The sequence below is a fragment of the Apium graveolens genome, chromosome 3 (assembly GCF_009905375.1).
Source record: "Apium graveolens cultivar Ventura chromosome 3, ASM990537v1, whole genome shotgun sequence".
NCBI classification, from domain to species: domain Eukaryota; kingdom Viridiplantae; phylum Streptophyta; class Magnoliopsida; order Apiales; family Apiaceae; genus Apium; species Apium graveolens.
In genome coordinates, this window is record NC_133649.1 from 271,092,067 (window position 1) to 271,112,420 (window position 20,354).

General features: G+C 36.4%; 1 non-coding gene across 1 annotated transcript; it reads right to left on the bottom strand.

The window, feature by feature from the left end:
- Positions 1–19,182: 19,182 nt before the first annotated feature.
- LOC141715725 (small nucleolar RNA R71) lies at positions 19,183–19,289 on the bottom strand. Its single transcript, XR_012572477.1, has one exon. It is a non-coding gene; the product is annotated as a small nucleolar RNA R71 (small nucleolar RNA).
- Positions 19,290–20,354: the final 1,065 nt, after the last annotated feature.

Here is a 20,354-nt window from a genome sequence, read left to right on the forward strand (position 1 = left end):
AAAAAGAGTTGAAAGAATTTTCTTACCTTAGTTTAATTTCTAGGAGGCTTGAGAATTAATGGGATGATTTTACCATGGCTAGAACTTGAGATTTTGAATTCGATTTCCCATCTTTTATCATTAGGGCCGAATGGAGCATCAAGGGGGGTATTTATACTCCTCTTGGTTGCTTAACTTGGTTGATTTGCTAGGTAACTTCTAGGAAGATGGGTTGATATCTTGCAATTGATTTTATTCTCCTAGTATAGCATTCGAGGTTGATTCTTGGTTTCAAATCTTAGGGACAAATCTTTGGTAGCTTCCTAGAAACTACTTATATTAGCTTCCTTAGCACATTATTTGGATAGCTTGCTTGATAATCCTATGGTTAGCTTACTATTTGATAAAGTAACCATGGTTACTCTCTTACCATGGTTTAGTTAGTGCGTTCCGTTTATTTAATCGTTTACGCATTTGCTTGGTCGCTTAAACGTTTTCATAATACTTATTCGTAAAATGGTTCGCAACGTAATTCCTTTCGTATTTATTCCTTATATTTTTAATTATTATATATGAATATAAATTCATAGGGTTTTAATATCGTGATTATATTGTGATCCCCGTAATCCTCGATAAGTCGTAAATACAGTCGTTTTTCAAAGTTCATTTTCTTCGAAAACTAATAGCGTTTACATACACTCATTTGGTACGTATATGTTAGTGTATACTAAAATATTTATTTGAAGTATATACATTTATTTCTGGTCAGTTTAATTGAGAATCATTTAAATGTTTACATGTTGTCTAATATTATATATATTGTGAACAATCTAGTATCAAATGGGATACAGAATATTAGATTGTTAAATACGGTTATATAATATAATAAGGTTCACAGCACAGGTGGTGTTGGACAATCCACTAGTATGGCTGTAGTATTATTTAGATTAGTTTATATTGACTAATAAATAATACTAGTATACTTTGTGTATATTGAACAGGATCAAATTTAGAATTGTTCCCTTAATACTGATTAAGAAGGAGAACTAAGATTCTATGTTATTATTAATGCTTAGTTTCTTAATCCGGAAATAATAATTGACACGTGTATATTATTTACATGCTTTGATTTATATATGAAGTAATTCTTTTGAATTATATCATTATATTTTGGGTGATAGGAATTATATACATGGGGGATATTATTTATTGAAGGAATCCATGTCCTGATAATATTCGGGTTAATGATGTCCCCTTGAAAGCTCAAAAAGATTTAATTATGTGAAACCCTGCAGGTGGAATTTATTCTGGCATAATTAAATAAAGGTTGAGTGGATGATCAAGGATAAAAGATATTAATTAAATAAATTATCAGTAATTTATTTAATTAATGGACATATGATATTTTAAACATGGGGGATTTAATAAGCAAATAATATTGGAACCGAATTAATTAAATTGCGGTATTAGGAAAGGTAGTGCAAATATTAATTCTTTAGTGGATTGAATTAATATTTAATTACATTGGGCTAGGCTCAAGATGTAATTAGAAGGCCCAACCTAATTATCCATGGTCCCTATTGTAGCCTATATATATTCTTATTCTCTTCTTGCTTGGGAGGGTGTGAAAACAAATTGTAGCCACCAAGGAGCAAGAAGAGAGGATAACTTGAGAAGACGGAGGCCACACTTCGCTCAAGGGAATTTGGGTATACAATAGAAGAGCGTGGAATCAACCATTAACATGGTAATCTTCTTTTCATAATCTTTATCGTAAAATGTAGTAACACCCCAAGTCCGTGGTTCCCAACAATTGGTATTAAGAGCCTGGTAATGGGTTCTACGTTTTATGATATAATGTCCATGTCGTAATTATATATGCGTGAATATAGTGTTTTGCTTGTATTGGTTTTGATGCAGGTTGTTAATCTACTATTATGGCCATGTATATTTTAATTATGTGTTTGGATCCCACGTGGTTTAATCGTGGTTAATTTTTGTTTTAGTTTCCACGTGGTTTAATCGTTGTTGTAATTTACACGAGGGTTGATCGTGTTAGAATAGATTTTACAAAATTAGTTTTGTATTAGATCTATTTTTTTGTAATTGTTCCGGGTATTTTGTAATAGTTATGTGCGATCGGAAATCAATTCCGGTACTTTTTTGTTCCGCTGTGCGATTACAAGGGGCTGCTGTTGGTGTTTGGATCGAACAAAATCAAAACAAAACTCACAGAAAAGGAACAGGCGGCGGCGCGGTGAAAAAATAGCGGAAACAGGGGTAACGCAGGTCGGACCTGCGTTACAGGTCAAGTTAAGGCGGTAACGCAGGTCGAACCTGCGCAACATGCCTATTTAGCTGTAACGCAGGCTGCACCTGCGCAACATGCCCAGATCGGCTGTAACGCAGGTCTGGCATGCGCAACAGGTGCTGAGGCGGTTTTTTTTTTAAAGCTGGATTTTTTTCAAGGGCCATAATAGTGGAAAATTTATTTTAATTTTTCCCATTAAATTTTAATTATTGCTTTAATTTATTGATTATGTGTGTCGTTAATTATGTGTGTAATTCCTTTAAAATTGCATGTTTAACTTAATTAGGACGACATGGATATAAATTTTATTTATTGCTTTAATTAAATATTATATGTTGCTAAAATTATGTGTGTATTTTGAATGCATGATTAGACATAATTATAACGACATAGGACCCCATTTAATTTTAAAATTCCTCAATTTTAATAAAAAAAATTCTAAGTGGGAGAGGGAATTAATATGAAATTAAATCCCATGGTCTCCATTATTGGTTGTAGGTAATTTAACATAAAGATGAATAAAAATTATATATACGTCCACCCATCGTGGCATGTAATTTATGGTGTCTAGAATGTTATAGAAATTACTAGAACAAACTTCTTAAATTAATTTTAAAAGGAATAAAATACGGATTTTCTTTATTTCTGATTTGGGGCGATTTTGTCAAAAACGAGTTCATCGAACTTGTAAGGCTGTGGGTTTTAAGCGAGACCGATGTGACTCCTCCACTACCTGGAAATCAAACCATTGATGAATATTGAATTGAAGTATTCTATTCAAGGCAAAATTACGAATATTGGAAGGTATACACGCCACCATTCCATAGATTTCAAATAATTTAAGATTTGATGATGGTATACACTTAGCTATGAAAAATAATATAGTCCACCCCAACGTGGCATATTGTTTAGTAATAGGACCGAAGTAACATTTAAACAAAATTAGGTGGTATACATGTCACACATCGTGGCGTGCCAGAAGCTTATGGTGTTTAGATGTTAGTGCATTAAATTTTAATAATTGTTAGAGGAATCAATAGATCTTAATAATTAATGCACCCTTATTTATGTGATGTTTTTATGCATGATTCTCAGGCTAAAATGGGCTTTAATCCACTATTCACCATACTTAAGGATAACAAACTTACCGGACCTAACTATATTGAATGGAAACGAAATTTGGACATTGTGTTGACTGCTGAGGAGTACAAGTTTTGCACTTATGAACCCAAGCCTGAACAGCCTGCTGTTGATGCTCCTGAAGATGAGAAAGAGTATTATAAACGGTGGATTAAGGCTGATGAGATGTCGCGATGTTACATTCTGGTAGCAATGTCGGGTGTTTTGCAGCATCAGCATCAGTCTATGGCCACTGCTTCAGATATGCTATTTAATCTCAAGGAACTTTTTGGAGATCAGAATAGGGCTGCTAGGCAAGTAGCCATGAAGGCTTTAATGAACACTCAGATGGCTGAAGGCACACCTGTAAGGGATCATGTTCTCAAGATGATGTCGCATCTGAATGAGATAGAGATCCTTGGTGCTGAACTTGACGGGGAAACCCAGATTGACATTATCCTTATGAGCTTGTCCAAGAGTTTTGAGCAGTTCCGCTTGAATTACAACATGAACAAGAGGTAGTATAGTCTCGCGGAACTGCTGACAGAACTTCAGGCAGCTGAAGGATTATTTCGGCAGAGTGTTCAAGTGAATGTGGCTGAGAAAGGTTCTTTCTCTAAGCCGAAAGGTATTAAGAAGAAGAAAAAGGCTCAGACACAGAAAGTTGTGAAGGTAGTGGGAGTTCAGGGTGGTGTGAAAAAGCCTAAGGGAAAGTGCTTCAGATGCAAACAGTCAGGTCACTGAAAACAGGATTGTCCTTTTCCTAAGAAGACAAACAATACTGGTATGTCTCTTTCTCTAATTACAGAAACATTTATAGCGGCTATATCTACGAGCACTTGGTGTGTAGATACAGGAGCTACTGATCATGTTTGTAATTCTATGCAGGGGTTCCAGCTATCCAGAATGCTTAGAGATGGTGAGATATACGTGTTCATGGGAGATGCTACGAAAGTAGCAGTAGTTGCAGTAGGAGTTATTCATTTATCTTTTGGTTCTTATAGGATTTTGGTTTTGAACAATTGTCTTTATGTACCTTCTTTTAGAAGGAATTTAATTTCGGTTTCTAAACTTGCTTTGGATGGTTATAATGTTTGTTTGGATCGTAATGTTTCTATTATGATGAATAAACGAATTATATGTTCTGGTACATTGAAAGACAATTTGTATATAATTAATCCTAGTCAACCTGCACTGCAACTGCAATTTAGGGAATTGAACAACACATCTTCTAACTCTACTAAAAGAAAGGAACCTTCTAGTTTGAACCAAACATATCTTTGGCACTTGAGATTAGGTCATATTAACTTGAGGAGGATTCAAAGACTGGTAGTAGACGGGCCTTTAAGCTCATTGGTAGTGGAGCCATTTCCAGTTTGTGAATCCTGCTTGGAAGGTAAAATGATTAATAGGCCTTTCAAGGCAAAGGGGAATAGAGCCAAACAAGTGTTAGAATTGGTTCACTCTGATTTATGTGGACCCATGAATATCCAAGCAAGAGGTGGTTATGAATATTTCGTCACTTTCATTGATGATTATTCTAGATATGGGTACGTTTATTTGTTGCGCCGTAAGTCTGAGTGCTTTGATAAGTTCAAAGAGTACAAAGCTAAAACGGAGAAGCGACTTAATAAAAGTATCAAGTCACTACGATCAGATCGTGGTGGCGAATACTTGCTTGGAGAATTTAGGGAATATTTATCAGAAAATGGGATAGAATCCCAGTTAACTGCACCAGGCACACCCCAGCAGAACGGTGTAGCAGGGAGAAGGAACCGGACTGTTTTAGAGAGTGTTAGATCGATGATGAGTTATTCGGATTTACCCAAGTCGTTTTGGGGACATGCCTTAGAGACAACAGCTTATCTTCTAAACTTAGTACCTTCTAAGTCGGATCCTAAAACCCCCTTAGAATTGTGGACCGGGGATAAACCGAGTCTAAGACATATTCGAATATGGGGTTGTCCAGCACATGTGCTGAACAAGAACGCGACTAAGTTAGAATCTCGTACAGAAGTAAAGTTGTTTGTAGGCTACCCCATGGGAACGAAAGGATTTTTATTTTATAGTCCGAAGAATCGGGATGTCATTGTTAGCACCAATGCAAGATTCTTGGAGGAGGCCTATATAATGAATCACAAACCCATGAGTAGTGTCATTTTAGAGGAACTAGTGGGAGGGACAAATAATACCCATGAAGCTGTAGTACAAATAGAACAACCACAACATAATGTACAACCTGTCACTAATACCGCACCAGTGCCTCGTCGTAGTGGGAGGGTTGTTCAACAGCCTGATAGATTCATATTTTTGGGAGAGTCTTCAGACTTGGTCCCTGGTGAACATGATGATGATCCTCGTACATACGAAGAGGCAGTACAAGACAAAGATGCAGATCTTTGGCAAAAGGCGATGGAATCTGAGATAGAAGCAATGTATTCTAATCAGGTCTGGGAGCTCGTGGAACCACCCAAAGGTATAAAACCTATTGAATGTAAGTGGATCTACAAGAAAATGAGGGGATTCGATAAAAAGGTGAAAGCCTGGAAAGCAAGACTTGTTGCGAAAGGGTATACTTAGAAAGAAGGTATCGATTATGAGGAAACCTTTTCACCGGTATTCATGCTTAAGTCAATCCGTATTCTTTTATCTATAGTAGCTCATCTCGATTATGAGATTTGGCAAATGGATGTCAAGACAGCTTTTCTTAATGAAGTCTTGAAGAAACCATCTATATGCAGCAACCAAAAGGATTCATTAAGGAAGGCCAAGAGCATCTAGTATGTAAGCTTAAGAGGTCTATTTATGGACTTAAACAAGCGAATCGTGCGTGTATAAGAGAAGTGAAGGTAATGCAGTGGTTTTTCTAGTACTATATGTAGATGATATTTTACTCATTGGAAATAATGTTGAGATGTTGTCATCAATAAAGGCATGGTTGTTCAAACAATTTGACATGAAGGACTTAGGTGAAGCGGCATACATCCTTGGGATCAAAGTTATAAGGGATCGCAAGAAAAGGATGTTGGCTTTATCTCAAGAGCCCTACATTGATGAAGTATTAGCTCGTTTTAACATGCAGAACTCCGAGAAAGGCTTTTACCTTTTAAGCATGGAGTTGCTCTATCTAAGAAGCAGTGTCCTTCGACACCTAAGGATATAGAGAGCATGAAAGCAGTTCCTTATGCTTCAGCATGTGGAAGCTTAATGTATGCTATGTTATGTATGAGGCCTGACATCTGCTTTGTTGTAGGCATGGTTAGTAGATATCAGTCGAACCCAGGTCAGGAACATTGGAGTGCAGTAAAAACTATACACAAGTACCTGAGAAGGACTAAGGAGTATATGTTAATTTACAAGGCCTCAGATCTATTTCCTTTGGGATATACTGATTCACATTTCCAATCAGATAGGGATAAGAGGAAATCAACCTCGGGATATGTTTTTACTTTGGGAGATGGAGCCGTTATATGGAGGAGTGTAAAGCAGAAATGCATTGCAGACTCCACCATGGAGGCCGAGTACGTGGCGGCCTCTGAGGCTGCCAAGGAGGCTGTATGGTTCAGGAACTTCCTTTTGGACTTAGATGAGGTACCTAATTTGCCTAGGAGCTTGACGGTGTATTGTGATAACACTGATGCTGTGGCAAATTCAAAGGAACCGCGAGACCACAAAGCAGCTAAACATATTGAACGTAAGTATCATCTCATACGAGGAATCGTAAAGCGAGGGGATATAGTTGTGGCTCACATATCATTAGAAGACAACCGGGCAGATCCTTTCACAAAGAGCTTGCCAACCAAGGTTTTTGACAAGCATGTGGAAGCGATAGGAGTCAGATGGATGGACACATAGATTTTTATGTAATAATGGATTAAATAAACACTGATGTACACATAGAATATTTTGAGTATAAGTGGGAGATTGTTAGTGTATACTGAAAATATTTATTTGAAGTATATACATTTATTTCTGGCCAGTTTAATTGAGAATCATTTGAATGTTTACATGTTATCTAATATTATATATTGTGAACAATCTAGTATCAAATGGGATACAGAATATTAGATTGTTAAATACGGTTATATAATATAATAAGGTTCACAGCATAGGTGGTGTTGGACAATCCACTGGTATGGATGTAGTATTATTTAGATTAGTTTATATTGACTAATAAATAATACTAGTATACTTTGTGTATATTGAACAGGATCAAATTTAGAATTATTCCCTTAATACTGATTAAGAAGGAGAACTAAGATTCTATGTTATTATTAATGCTTAGGTTCTTAATCCGGAAATAATAATTGACACGTGTATATTATTTACATGCTTTGATTTATATATGAAGTAATTCTTTTGAATTATATCTTTATATTTTGGGTGATGGAATTATATACATGGTGGATATTATTTATTGAAGGAATCCATGTCCTGATAATATTCGGGTTAATGATGTCCCCTTGAAAGCTCAAAAAGATTTAATTATGTGAAACCCTGCAGGTGGAATTTATTCTGGCATAATTAAATAAAGGTTGAGTGGATGATCAAGGATAAAAGATATTAATTAAATAAATTATCAGTAATTTATTTAATTAATGGACATATGATATTTTAAACATGGGGAATTTTATAAGCAAATAATATTGGAACCGAATTAATTAAATTGCGGTATTAGGAAAGGTAGTGCAAATATTAATTCTTTAGTGGATTGAATTAATATTTAATTACATTGGACTAGGCTCAAGATGTAATTAGAAGGCCCAACCTAATTATCCATGATCCCTATTGTAGCCTATATATTCTTATTCTCTTTTTGCTTGGGAGGGTGTGAAAACAAATTGTAGCCACAAAGGAGCAAGAAGAGAGGATAACTTGAGAAGACGGAGGCCACACTTCGCTCAAGGGAATTTGGGAATACAATAGAAGAGCGTGGAATCAACCATTAACAAGGTAATCTTCTTTTCGTAATCTTTATCGTAAAACGTAGTAACACCCCAAGTCCGTGGTTCCCAACAGTATAACTGTGATATCAACTCTGAAACTCATTTTCTCGTGCACTACATAGTGTGGGCTCAAAAGTTTTTTTCCCCGTCCGTCAGGGTTACTATTCATTAAACGTTTTACAAGGTCTAAAAATTTCAAGTTATTATATTATCATTTATAAAGATCTTTTACCGATGTCGAAAATTTGGGTTCTTACAGTCTTCCCCCCTTAAAAGGATTCCATCCCGGAATCAGTTTAGAAATAGGTAGGGATATGCTTCTCACATGACAACCTCGAGTTCTCACGTTGACCTTGCAGTATTTGATCTCTTCATAAAATTTCCACTCACCCATCCAATGTATTTTCGGGTACGCGTTCTTGTAGTCTTATGACCTCTACACGTTACTCGATATACGCTAAGTCTGGCTACGAGTTTATTAGCTCATTTTCAATCATATGTTTAGTTCTTACGGTTAAATTTCCAATCCTCGATTCGTGGTACTCGTTATAATCTTGGTGACCGTTCGACGATGGTGCTAATTTATAAGTCAACTTTCTTAGTCCTTTAATTCCTCAACTGGTCTAATAAATCTTGGGTTCAATATTCCTTTCCCTTTCGAATCTCATCACACCCTCCTCGTGAGGTACTCTCAACAATACTTGGTCTGTTACTTCATACTTTCTGTCTTTATAGTTCTGGTCCCCATATCTCTATTGTTCATCCTGGGCTGCCATTAGCCGGGTTCTGATAAGTTCTAGGAATTTCTTTGGTCTGTTGACTCAACTATGGTACAGTATCCTCCGTTTACCAATTTCTTCCCAACCTAAGAGAGAACAATTCTTTCTTCCGTACAAACTTTGTAGCCGTTCCAATGCACGCATGATAACTCGTTATTGTCGATAATTCGATTAACGTCAATGGCCACTTTATTTCCCTTAAAATTGATAACATGGACGATTAACGCATCTTCAAGTGCTTGGAATCATCCTTCAGCTTATTCATTTCTCCCTACATCGCTCCTACTAGTGCTAGAGTTTAATTCCTTAACGTTTTTCCCATTTTGGGCGCATCATCTCTGTTGATTATTCTATGTAAGAAGTTCTCGTCGCATTTCTATACGCTCATCTCCTGATACACGTTTAGCGCCGGATTTAACACTTCTTCCCGAAAAATGAAAGAAATGTCGAATAACATCCTCAACCAAAGGTTAACCATTGAGGTCTCAAAGAGGTGCTATTTTGAAAGAAGGAATTCGATCCAATGATTAATAAATAAGGAAGTATATTGTTCTTCCATCACTTTAAAATTTTAATTGGATATTCGTTATACCACGAAAGAATAAAATATTTCATGAACAAAATATTTCATAAAACTGAATATGAATTCTCGTTTGAGTGGGCGACCTAGTTAGGTCTCAAGTAAATCATTCTTTGAAAATTTCATCAACAATTAAATCTGGCATATATAATGCATTATGAATAATCAAAATTTTATTGGAAGTGGAACTAGCAAAATAATAGCTAGTCCATATCAAGCAATATTATTAACCGGCTAAGAAAATGGTCAACACAATTGGTTGGCCCATAGCAACTAGCTAGGATGATTAGCTAGGCTTTTGTCGTATTAATTAAAATTTTGACTAGTTAGGATAATTAACTAGTCTTTCATGAGAACATATGCAACTAGGCATATTACAGTTTGTTTGCAAAAAATCTCAACATCGTAACCACTGAAGAAATTGTGGCTACCGGGATGACGATTTTGAAATAAAGATTTTTTAAATTTGGGCCGAGAAAAACAATTATAACTCTAAACCGAGTGGTTTTGCCATCGGAACAATCGATAGCCTCTTATCAAATATTTCTTTCCAAATAAAAGGTACACTCATAGGTGCCTTGGTTCACATACTTTATCAGATCTTTAAATAGAATTGAATCGGAATACCAATATTAAATTGATACCCTTACTATGATTTCAAAGTTCAATATAAAATTTCATCCCGATTAGAGGAAAAGGGTTCCCGAGGAATATATGGATATTAGATCATCCACATTTTTAACAATTTGTTAGATATTTACAATCTCGACTGAGAAGAGTATGTATGAAAGAAGAATCTAATGAAGATACTCATTATGAATATTCATCGATGAATTGAGGGAAAATTTTATATATATAAAAATCTATTGGATAATTGAAATGAAGTATAAATATCTCTGAGTTGATCAAGAAGATCATAATCTATGAATGAAAGTTCATGGATTAACGGAAAGAATTGAACAAGTTCTGATACGGAGAAAGACTATCCAAGATGGTCATATCAGAAGTTCAAGTAGGGAACGAAAAGGATTGTCTTGATATAACTTATCAAGGCAATACGAATGATCAACAATTTGGAGGGAGTAACATGACGGTAAGTAGGTGCCAAAATATCTCACCGATTATCCTAACTCTCCTTATTACCCTCCTGAGGATGATACCACCTCTTCGTCTTTGTAATTCCATGTTTCAATAGTTTCTCTTTCAACATCATTTTAAAATCGCTTACTAACTAGACTTGCACACGTATATCTGTCATTCCGATGTTTTACCTCGAAGACCTTACTCAGAAATATCCCAAAACACCCGTTAAGCTGATAGTTGCCTGCTACACGCATCTGTTACTAACTATAAGTGGCCAGTTCCCCCTGGGAACAGATCAACGAGATCTCTTAGGGATCTCAATGTAGTCCATAAGTTCAGTGGCATGTGTGTGTAATTATACATACGTTACCGAATATATTAGAGGTCTAAGTGTATATATATGTTGCCTCTGACATCATTTCTACCGAAGAATTCCGCATTAGACTCACTGGTCTATCCTTTTTAAGAGGTTTTAAGATCGAACTATCGCTCATTGTAATCTTATGCCATCAAATTGTAATCATGCCATCAATTCTCGATGCTCTCGATCTCTGAGCTAAACCATCATAACCTTACATGTTAAGTGCACTAATAATATCACATAGTGTACTCGTCCTATGATGACATTCTTATATTATATTCAAATATTCCGTCATAGAATTAGAATCCTCAAGGGTATATTGGACACTATCTCTGGTGAGTTTGTGATTAATATGGCATTCACATCCTCCTTGGTAAAATGATACTGTCAACTAGTTTGGGCCAATAACCTCAACTGCATATTAATGATTAGACTTTATGGTTCTCACATGTGATGCCCCTTCTTGGGCAACCTACACAGAACTACAGGTAACAAGGCTCGTGTTATCAAAATTTACATATGGTGTTGGTAATATCGTCTTTACCCCAAATGCTATGGAGACTCAGCTCCAAGTTCTACATCCATATTTTTGCCAAATCAAGTATGATTCTAATTTTTCTCCTCATCATTCTGATAATCTCCAATGGTCTCATTAGTCATACCTTAATTTCCTCAAATATACACTTATCCTAACCTACACATTGAGGCTACATCTGGTAGTCCAATGATGAACTCTATATGAGCTCTTACGAAATCTCACGTCTAGACAAACTCTTAACACTCTCAGTTTCTGAGTACTATAACTTAATGTTCTGATACCATTTCTGTAACGCCCCCAAATCCGGGGTCAGGAATCTGGGTCGTCACGCCATCCTTCACTCATGTGTAACCTGGTATTGATTGAATAATCCACAGACCCCAATCTCATACTCACACACACAAGTTATAGTCTTAGAAACGACGTACAAGATGTAATCTTCTTTTATTACACTCGAATGTACTTTACAGGATCTCAAACAATTATTTATAACCTCTACATGAAGTTATAATAATTATGACTGATATCTCATATCTATCTGATACTCTAGCACACCTGAGATAAAGCTGCAAGGGATTCTCCCCATGACTGCAAGCAACTAGGTCCCACACCGGCATACTGGTTATCTGTTGTGTTGTGTCATTTAAAAGAAAGCAAGTGTCAGCTATAATGCTCAGCATAAATAATGTACAGTATGAACATGTTTGTATAATAACATCATATATTATATATATGTTTTATTCAAAAATAGTTTTCCTTGGTGTCCCACACCTTCTTACGAAAACAATTCTTTAAGGGGGTTTTTATAACCTGCGAATACCTTAATAGTAATCCCAACACCTAGGCTTGGGTTACGGTATTGCATATCAATTCCAATTGGAAGAGTTTGGACATCTCACAGGAGCCACCGCATACGATGATCAGTCGTCCTACGGAAGTAACCTTCTTTACTAGTAAAAGGACGAATACCGTCATCTCTCGGGTATCACCCTGGCCGCATTCGGGCTACGTGTCCCATTTTCGGGTATACACATACTTCACAAGTTCCTGAGTACACAAAGTACCTTCGCCTGCGGTACCTTTGGTAGCCCATCCAGCACACGTAGTACCAGAGTCTACCCCTCCATTGTCCTTCAACAGAATTCTATCAATCTCGGGAACTTGAACCACATCAAAGTTCCCCAAGCGTTTTGCTTGTTGATAGAGATAGTTTATCTTTTTAAAATATAAGTGTATATATATGTATATACATACTTCCGAGAATTTCGGAGGAAGTAATAGGGATGTGTGTTGACCGTTGTCAATAGATAATCAATAAGGGGAAAAGTCTCTTCTCGAAACTATATTCAATATAATAAGTCGGGATAATATTCACCGACGATCTGAAATTATTCGAATGATACTTCTAAATCAGAAGGTATATCAGGATCTATGATCTTTCAATCAATAACCATCCTTTAATAAGTAATCATTACTTAAATAGTAGTCTATAAATAATTAAATGATAATTGATATTAATCATACCTCGAATGAGTTATTCTTTAAAAGATTTATTTAAATAATATTCCTTAACTAGTTTGTGTTTTAATAATCTATAATGATTAATCGGGTTTGAAATAAATAAACGTTGAAGTATACTACTCCTATAATAAAGGAATACGTATATAATATTTAATATCAGAACCAATAAAATATAGTTGATGGAATATGCTCGTTGGGAAATCGTTTTACAAGTTCGAGGTGTTTTAATGTTTCGTAAATGGACGATGAGTCCCTTTAAAACGTACTACTATGGACTTATATCCGTCCTATAATATCTCCGGAATGATTCCCGAGTTTTATCTTTATAAAATAAAGCTGACCGACTCTCGGTCTTACGACTTATACATCACGCTCTACTGTAGCGTTAATATTCTTAATTAAAACACCTTCGGAATACCTCCGGGTTTTCATCAACTTTTACTGACCGATCCTCGGTCTAAAATATATACACGCCACGCTACTCGCTGGTGTCAACATTCTCAATTATAAACTCCTCCGGAATACTTCCGGGTTTTTATAAGCTTACACCGACCGGCTCTCGGTCTAAATATAGTATTTTGAACTCGGTATGAATATATACTAGAAATTATCAACAATTGAGTAATGTAATACATCTCAAAACTTCGTAAAACAGTTTAAAGCAATCTCATGCATATATCACAGTTTTGTAAAATATTCACAACACAACATTTCTTAAAAGGTAGGGTTTGAAAACTTGACTGGGTATCTCGAGGTGGAGGATGCTCTAGGTTCCGCTCGGAAATCTATGACCACAAACACAATTTACCTCGTTAGGTCTCGTTCTAATTTACGGCGACTCGCACTCATGCGCTATTTATTATGCACCCTCTCAACTTATACTACCCTTATTATTCCTTTAAGTCCTTATTCACTATCATGGTCGCTTCATTTTTCTAAGTATCTTAGGTTCATTCCCTTTATTATTGTCGGCTCCGCTTATGGATTCTTACGGTTTCTACTCGTGCGGTCTCAGGCTCCGATATTTTTATAAAATTGAGAAATCATTATTTTTTACTTGAAATTTTTATGGCAGTTAGGAAACTCAATATTTTACTCTTTGTAGAAATTTCATGATTTATGAACACTTTTATGTCAATCCTTTATATTTTCAAAGTTCGTGATTTGTAGCAGTTTTGTCGCGTAAATCACTTTTACTAAAATGACCATAACTTTTGATCTGTAAATCGGAATCAAGCGATTCAAGCGCCTAAACGATCCTTATAACATTTACTATCATAATAAAGGGTTAGTTTTCAAGAAACTACAGTTTAAAACTTTGGAACTTTCTGCAGAAACTTAATGTTACGATTCGTTGGTTTTAACGGAGTTACGCTTACGATTGGGGTTTCGTTTACGCCCTAACTCTTAACACAACCATCATTTCATTATTATCATACAAAATCCTCTCAATAACATCATGTTCTTGAGGCAACAACAATCAACCTTAAATCTACTCAACTTTAAACTTCAAGATCTCAACAATACCACTTCTTAAACTAAGTTTTTTACCACATACTAAATGGATCTTAAAAATGAATCTTAAATAAAATTGGGCCAAATATTTTTACCTTTCTTGAAAGCTTGAGATGTGTTCTTGAGTATGGTGGAGGCTTGAAAGTGCTTGGTATGATTTTTGGAGCCTAGAACCACCATTGAAATCAAGAAACCAAGGAGAGGTTACTATTCATACTATTCACTAGTGAGTTTCTTGAATTTATTTCACCCATCAAACCTTGATAAAAAGAGATGAAAGAATTTTCTTAACTTAGTTTAATTGCTAGGAGGCTTGAGAATTAATGGGATGATTTTACCATTGCTAGAACTTGAGATTTTGAATTGGATTTCCCATCTTTTATCATTAAGGCCGAATGGAGCATCAAGGGGGGTATTTATACTCCTCTTGGTTGCTTAGCTTGGTTGATTTGCTAGGTAACTTCTAGGAATATGGGTTGATATCTTGCAATTGATTTTATTCTCCTAGTATAGCATTCTAGGTTGATTCTTGGTTTCAGATCTTAGGGACAAATCTTTGGTAGCTTCCTAGAAACTACTTATATTATCTTCCTTAGCACATTATTTGGATAGCTTGCTTGATAATCCTATGGTTAGCTTACTATTTCGATAAAGTAACCATGGTTACTCTCTTACCATGGTTTAGTTACTGCATTACGTTTATTTAATCGTTTACGCGTTCGCTTGGTCGCTTAAACGTTTTCATAATACTTATTCGTAAAATGGTTCGCGACGTAATTCCTTTCGTATTTATCCCTTATATTTTTAATTATTATATATGAATATAAATTCATAGGGTTTTAATCTCGTAATTATATTGTGATTCCCGTAATCCTCGATAAGTCGTAAATACGGTCGTTTTTCAAAGTTCATTTTCTTCGAAAACTAATAGCGTTTACATACACTCATTTGGTACGTATAATCGTGATATCAACTCTGAAACTCATTTTCTCGTGCACTACATAGTGTGGGCTCAAAAGTTTTTTTCCCCGTCCGTCAGGGTTATTATTCATTAAACGTCTTACAAGGTCTAAAAATTTCAAGTTATTATATTACCATTTATAAAGATCTTTTACCGATGTCAAAAATTTGGGTTCTTACAGTCCGCGTTGGTGTTCCTCCTTCAAGGGCTCTAACTGTTCTCCGTGTTCTCGTAATGGTTGTTGTTGTGCTTTCCCACAGACGGTGCCAAATGTTATGGATTAAAAACTAAGGTATATAATTGCTGTGTTTATTACTAAGGAACGTGAGCTTCGGGGCTCGATTTGACTGCTCTTGTGTTTCGTGACTCAAGATGCCTACGTACCTAGCTGATTGCCAAGGATCAAGTCAAAAAACGTAGTTCTGATTTGTGGGGTGAGACCCCTTTTATAGATGTTGGGGATCCCTGAATTGGACTTGGTATAGGAGACTTGGTAGTCAAGTCTCATAATTAGAATGGACTTTGGAGTCCTAAATGGTAGGAAACTGATTCTTTATCCTTCTAGGTCCCTTAGAGGCTAATCTCCAAGGATTTATGTCCTTATTGGGACTCTTCTCACCAGCTGATTTTTCCCTAATTAATTAATTATGAAATTAATTAATATTCAGGGTTTTGGGCCTTCTTTGTTCCATCAGGCCTGATCTGGTCCATCAGGCCAGATCAATGTGTTAACCTTTTTGGTCTGAATGTCATACATCTTCTTATTGAGCCTTTTAGCCCAAATCATGTGTAATCAATACAATATTTAATTATGTAATCAGGATTTATTTATCCCCTATCACCCACTAAAACTCAAACTCTTCAATGGCTACTAATAACGTGAGGGCTATTATCACAAGGATGGAACCAACTGCCCGGCTTTTGTGGATCCAACCCAAGCATCTGATAACTTCAAGTGCTTTATCAAGTTTATTGTTGATTCTTATCTTTCAGGAGGCCTAACTGCAAACCGAGTGCTCTACTTGGATGTTCTAAACAAATTCTGGAACACTGCAGTCATTAACGCCATTGTTCATGACAATCAAGCAGTTTCCATGGTGGTTAATTGCACAATCAGGGGTGTGTCTATAAAGTTCAATACTGATGACATCAATAGACAACTTTGTTGAAGCTCCTACAACTCAGAAATTGGCTGAATTCATGGATTTCATAAACTACAGTGAAAAGATTGACATGGCTAGGCTAAACAAGAAGAACCTGAGGAGAGAATGGTCATTTGTCTTTGACTCCATAATCAGGGCATTCATATACAGGAAAACTGGCTATGACAATATTTCAAGTATGGTGCAAAAGCTAGTGTACTATATAGCCTACAACAAGCACCTGAATGTTGGAAGCCTAATGTTGAGTGGCATTCATGACACTTTATAATGCTCTAATAAGCTTTGAATTGATGCATTTGTACTCGAGCTATTAAGTGCTTTAATGTGTTTTCTAGTATTTTTGCATTTCAGGCATTAATCTGTGAATCAGGTGAATTAACATTGTTTTGGTGCTAATTTGGTGTCAAGGTGGTGTTGGAATAAAAGCTCGTCGAAAGCCGGCTCGAAGCAGCAAGGAAAAAGATGAAATCTGAGTTTTTCCCAGAAGGATGGTGCGCCCACACTGTGATAGTGCGCGCCCGCGCCAGGATTCCAGAAAGGCAGCGCGCCCGCGCTGTGATAGCGCATGGCCGCGCCGGTGCGAAAAATATGAATCCTGATTCTAATTCGATTCTAAGTGGGGACACTTCCAGATTGCAAAGGGCTGCTATATATATTGAAATAAGAACGTTTTCATGAGGAGACGTACCAGAGCGCAAGGAGAGCCGTAAAAAGACCGTTCTTAGCACGATTCAATAAAGACGAAGAAGATGTTGTTTTTACTTGTGAATCTTTATTTTAAGTTGTATTTGGATGCTAGTTTTATTACTTGTGAACCTTACTCTTGTTTTGTACTTGGTTTTATTTATTCATTATAAAGACTACGTTTGTTATATTATGCTTTCATCGGAACACACGTTGATGATGAGTCCGATTATGGGCTAATCATTATTTATGGATTTTTTTATTAAATTATTTCGATGCCTTAGTATGTGGTGATTGATTGATATCCTAGTATTAGTTGTGTGTATTCGTCTTATGATCGTCGCGAACTTATTAGATAGCGTGTTAATTCTTAATGAAGCGACAGTGAATTTAAGGATTTAGAACTTGCCATGCTAGCATAGGTTCATGTATTGTTATGCATGATTCATAGGTAATTTAAACCATCTTATTTTCCCTGTGTAATCAAGATAGATAACTTTTGCTTAGACCATTATATTTTCAAATTCTATAGACATATAGGGTCTCAATATAATTGGTGTCTATTAAGCTTTTATTTCTTTTATGGAAGTCTGGTAGTATGGTACTCGTGCAACGAAAGTTGGCGTTTATCAGTTTCGTGTTATTTGATTAGTGTCATCACCATTGCATGCTAAGGTTGAGAATAATAAGGCTATTAAATGAAGTATTTAATGAAGTTAATCCCATGTTTGTCATATATATTAATTTAATCAATCTTATTCTCGTAGTTATAATTGTTAGCTTAATTCTTAGTTATAAACAACCTCAATTTGTTATCGTCTTAGCATTGAATAATAACCATACATTATTGCTTAAGTGCGTGAATTAATTAGTTAACCAATATAGTCTCTGTGGGAACAAACTAGAAAAGATTCTATACTACTTGCGAACGCGTATACTTGCGTGTATTATTAGCGCGTGTTTAGCGACTAACAAGTTTTTGGCGCCGCTGCCGGGGATGTAGTGTTAATTATTAGTTTATGTATTTTCCATCAGTGGTCGTTAAAGTTTATTGACTTGGACATTGTTACTTATCTATTTCCTTGTCTTATTTCAGGTACTCTAGCGAGGGTGTATGCATACGCGTTCGCTTACTCGTAAGAGAACACTGGATAAAGCTGAGGAAGAAGTTGTGGTAGTTCGTAAGGAAGTTTTCAAGGAAGAAAAGAAGGTAGAATAAGAAGATAAATTTAAAGAACTAGCTTTAGTAGAGATGGGTGATCAAGCAGAAAATCTGAAGGCTTTGATGGACTAATCTCAGCCTAAGATTAATGACATTCAATCAAGCATCATCAGACCAGCCATCAGGGCTAACACTTTTGAGATCAAGTCAAGCACGATTCAGATGATACAGAACTCAGTTCAGTTTGGGGGTTCTCCTACTGAAGACCCCAAGATGCACATCAGAGATTTTATCGAGATCTGCGACATGTTCAAGTTCAATGATGTGACTAAAGATGCTATCAAGCTGTGACTCTTCCCATTCTCTCTAAGGGACAAGGCTAAGTGTTGGTTGCATTCTCTACCAGCAGGGTCTATCACCACTTGGGAAGATCTTGCTCAAAAGTTTCTCACTATATTCTTCCCTATGGCAAAGACTGCTGCAATCAGGAATGCTCTTACTCATTTTGCTCATCAAACTGGGGAATCTTTGTATGAGGCTTGGGATCGATATAAGGAGATGTTAAGGAAGTGCCCACACCATGGCATGCCTGATTGGATGATTATCAATTGTTTCTACAATGGATAGGGTGCTACTTTTAGACCTATGCTTGATACATCATCAAGAGGAGCCTTTTGGGCTAAAAGCTACGATGAAGCTTATGAACTTATTGAACTGATGGCTTCTAATGAGTACCAGAATCCTTCCTAGAGACTAACTCAGGGAAAGGTAGCAGGAATTCTGGAGTTGGACGCAGCAACTGTTATCGCTGCCCAACTTAAGCCTTTGACGATGAAGGTGGACACTTTGACTAATAATGGAGTTAATCAAATCACCAATGTATGCGAGCTATGTGCTGGTGCCCATGAGACTGATCAGTGCGCAATTTCTAGTGAATCAGCTCAGTTTGTGAGCAACTTTCAGCGATCACAACAACCAGTGCCAGTCACCTATCATCCCAACAACTGCAATCATCCTAATTTCAGTTGCATCAACACTCAGAATGTGGTTCAACAGTCTTATCAGCAGTATCTAGCTAAGAAGTACACCCCCCTACTTTTCAGCAACCGCAGTATGCACCAAGACAGCAACTCCAGCTGCAACAAGCTAATGAAAAATCTGAATTATAGGTGTTGAAGCTTATGTGCAAAAGTCAAGCTGTTTCTATCAAGACCTTGGAAAATCAAATCGGGCAAATTGCCAATGTCTTACTAATTCGTCAGCCTGGTACACTATACCCAGTGACACTGAAGTGCCAGGAAAGAGGGAAGCTAAGGAGCAGGTAAAGGCAATCACTTTGAGGTCTGGAAAGGTTGCGAATCCCGAACAAACTCAAGAGTTGGCTAAAGAAGCTGGGGTTGAGAAAGAAGTAGAGCAGCAGGATGAAGAAGTGGAACCAAGGAAGACTACTGTTGAGCACACTCTTTCTGAGGGTAATACAGGGGAGAAATAGATATATCCTCCACCACCTTTATCTAAGCGGCTGCAGAAGAAGAAGTTGGACAAGCAATTTGAGAAGTTTCTGGAGGTGTTCAAGAAACTTCATAACAACATACCTTTCGCTGAGGCTCTTGAGCAGATTCCTAGTTATGCAAAGTTTATAAAAGGTATTC